Source organism: Epinephelus moara, chromosome 7 (genome assembly GCF_006386435.1).
Source record: "Epinephelus moara isolate mb chromosome 7, YSFRI_EMoa_1.0, whole genome shotgun sequence".
In the NCBI taxonomy this organism is placed as follows: domain Eukaryota; kingdom Metazoa; phylum Chordata; class Actinopteri; order Perciformes; family Serranidae; genus Epinephelus; species Epinephelus moara.
Window position 1 is genome coordinate 40,116,611 of NC_065512.1, and position 3,553 is coordinate 40,120,163.

Consider the following 3,553-nt stretch of genomic DNA (forward strand, 5'->3'; position numbering starts at 1 on the left):
AGCTTGAGTTTTCGGCAATGCGTGTGACCGTGGGATGGCGTCAAATTTAGGGGTCTCGCCACTAAAGAGGAAGTAGTTTATAACTCCAGCATACATGGTCCAATCTTGCCCAAACTTCACAGGATTGATGACAGTCCCACCCTGAACACATCTACATGTCAGTAATTAGAGATAAACATAGCGCCCCTTACTGGCAACGGGAAATGTCATGTTTTAGACTTTAATGTACATCTCCTACAGAATTGACCAGATCCACCTAAAACTTGGTGAAAAAAGTCATAAGACGTTGATGATGCTTTATTGTGGAAACTGTGAGTTTTCGTCATAGGCCGTGGCCATGGCCTGGCGGCGAACTTTGATGTTTCGCTGTGATGATAAACGTTGCTGTAACTTGACTCCACGTGGGAATATCTTGCCAAAACTTCACACATATGATGACAGTCCAGCCCTGAACACATCTACAGAGGAATTTTGAATCACCGCCATAGTGCCACCTACTGGCAACAGAAAGTTACTTTATACATTCTTTGATGTCCGTCTTCTAGCAGGTTAATCAGACCCACCTCAAACTTGCTGATCTAAGTCCTTAGACCTTGATGATGCTTAAAAATGAAGCTTTTGAGTTTTCATCAAACGCTGTCACCGTGGCGCCGCCTTTTTCGCCATTAAACACGATGTTGTTTTGAAGGGACAAGGGATGCTTGAAAACTCACCAAACGTGGCATACACATCACGGTTCGCAAGTCCTGTTGTCTGATGTGATTTTTGTGCTTTGATGCACCAAGATGGCTCAACAGCGCCCCCTAGAATATTTCAATTAAACAGCCCCCAAAGCTGGTTTGACGTGCATGTATGAAACTTGGTAGGCATCTGTAACACTCTATCACATACAAAAAAGCCTCTTGGAGCCATGCTCCAAACCCAACAGGAAGTCCGCCATTTTGACTTTGCTTGTGCTACTTTTGTGCATTTTTGCCCATTTCCAGGGCTTGTAAACTGACGAACTTGTCCTACAGATTTAATGAGATTTGCTCCAAATTTGGTTTATGTGAGCTTGACTACTTTGTGGCCAAAAGTTATTACAGGATGTGCCCAATTATGGCGTGCCTGCTGTGGAGTGTTGAATTTTGAGGTCTCGCCATGAAAAACTAAAGTGCTCTAACTTTGGCGTAAATGGTCCAATACCCACCAAACTTAACATGATTGATATTGGTCCTGCCCTGAACACATTTATGAAACCATATTTCCTGATAGTCATAGCGCCACACAGTGTCGAAAGGAAGTACTTCCTATCATACACTTATCTTTGGATTAACCTGAAATTTCAATGCCGTGGTCTATATTTGATGTACACAAAGGTGACATATCATTAGTGTCTACGCGCGCTGCAGAGGATTTACTTTTGATGTCTTGCCATGAAGCAGGAAATTGCTATAAATTTGGAGTAAATGGTCCGTTGTCCACCAAACTTGACATGATTCATATTTGTCCCACCCTGAACACATTTATATGACAATATTCCGTGATAGTCATAGCGCCACCTAGTGGTGAAAGGAAGTACTTCTTACCAGACAATTATGTTTGGATTAACCTGAAATTTCAGTGCTCTGGACTGTATTTGATGTACACAAACATGACATATCATTAGTGTCTACGTGTGCTGCAGAGGGTTTAATTTTGATGTCTCGCCATGAAACAGGAAATTGCTATATTGTTGCCGTAAATGTCCTGATCTCCATCAAACTTCAGATGATTCATATTAGTTCTGCCCGAAAACATTCATATGACCATATTTCCTGATACTCATAGTGTTAGCTAGTGGTGACAGGAAGTAGGTCTCAAACACTTATCTTTTGATTTATCTGAAAGTTAAATGCTGTGGTGTATATTTGATGTACAAAAACATGATGTATAATTACTGCGCTCTCCAACTCCCTCTAGTGGAAAGAGGAAGTGATACAAAATGTGAAATATGTCATTCCAGCACTGTATCAAAGATATTCAAAGTCACTCCTGCATGCGATGTCTAACTTTGACAGAAATTAATTGACACTTCAGAAGACGTCCTGCTAGACGTGAAAATGCTTCTAACTTTCCACATTCGTCCGGCCACATCCAAAATTCGATATTTTTGGGCGGTTGCGCATGGTCGGCGCGAAATGCCGAAACAGCGCCCCCTACAAATTTTCAAAATACCTTCCCCTTTGGGGTTAGTTTGTCGTAGGCAAACGAAATTTGGTACGCACATGTATCATACCAAGACGCACAAAAAAGTCTCTTGACGTCATGGTAAAATCCCAACAGGAAGTCGGCCATTTTGTTTTGAATTTTTTCGTTACGGCGATTTCCATAACTTACATTTGAATGAACTTGTCCTAGGGATTTCGTCCTATCGACTTCAAAGTTGCTACAGATTATCCTGAGAACATGCTGATCAAAAGTTATTAAAAGCTTTTCTCTATGTCAAGGGGCGTGGCCGCTAGGGGGTGACAAATTTTGGTGACTTTTCGTTTTCTTTTCATCGAATTTCGAACAGCTCTCCCGCCCACATACTTGATCGTAGCAGCTTCAAACTTGCTGGACATGATGATGGCTCCGCCCCGAACGCCCTGATATGTTAATATCCCACCTTACTCATAGCGCCCCCCGGTGGTAACAGGAAGTGACCAGTTTTTACTTTAACATGTCCTAATGCCACAAACTTGACCGCATCAACTTCATTCCACTTCTAATGCATGCAGAACTTGGTGTTGGTGAAGCTACCTTAGAAACGCTGTGAAGCTACGTCTAATGGTGTCCATGTGGCGGCGTGGCGACTATCGATCCCTCGCCACTAAATACATTTGGCAATTTGATGGTTTCATCGACCTCATCTCCTCATGAAAATTGATACACAGGTCAAGAATAGCGAGGTCTTACATGTGATAGGGGCATCGCCCATAGGGGGGACAATATTGCCTCTATAGCGCCCCCTTGAAATTTTCAAAAACCCCTCCCCATAGGGTTTTTTTTGGAGTTTGAACTTGAAAATTGGTACACATGTGTATGTTGTCCAGACGCACATAAAAGTCTCTGGCACCAATGGTCTACTCCAAACAGGAAGTCGGCCATTTTGATTTTGACTTGTCATTTTGCCGTGATTTCCACATGCTGTATTTTAACGAACTAGTCCTAGGGATTTCATCCAATCGACTTCAAATTTTTTACAGATCATCCAGAGACCATGCTGATGAAAACTTATTAAAAGCTTTTCTCTATGTCAAGGGGCGTGGCCTCCATGGCGCCTCTCTCGCCACTAAATACATTTGGCTTTTTGATTGCTTCAGCGACTTCATATCCTCATGAAAATTGATACACAGGTCAAGAATGGCGAGCTCTTGCATCTGATAGGGGCGTCGCCAATGAGGGTGACAAAATGCCTCTATAGCGCCCCCTTGAAATTTTCAAAAAACCCTCCCCATAGAGTTTTTTTTTGGAGAAGGAACATGAAAATTGGTACACATGTGTATGTTGTCCAGACGCACATAAAAGTCTCTGGCACCAATGGTCTACT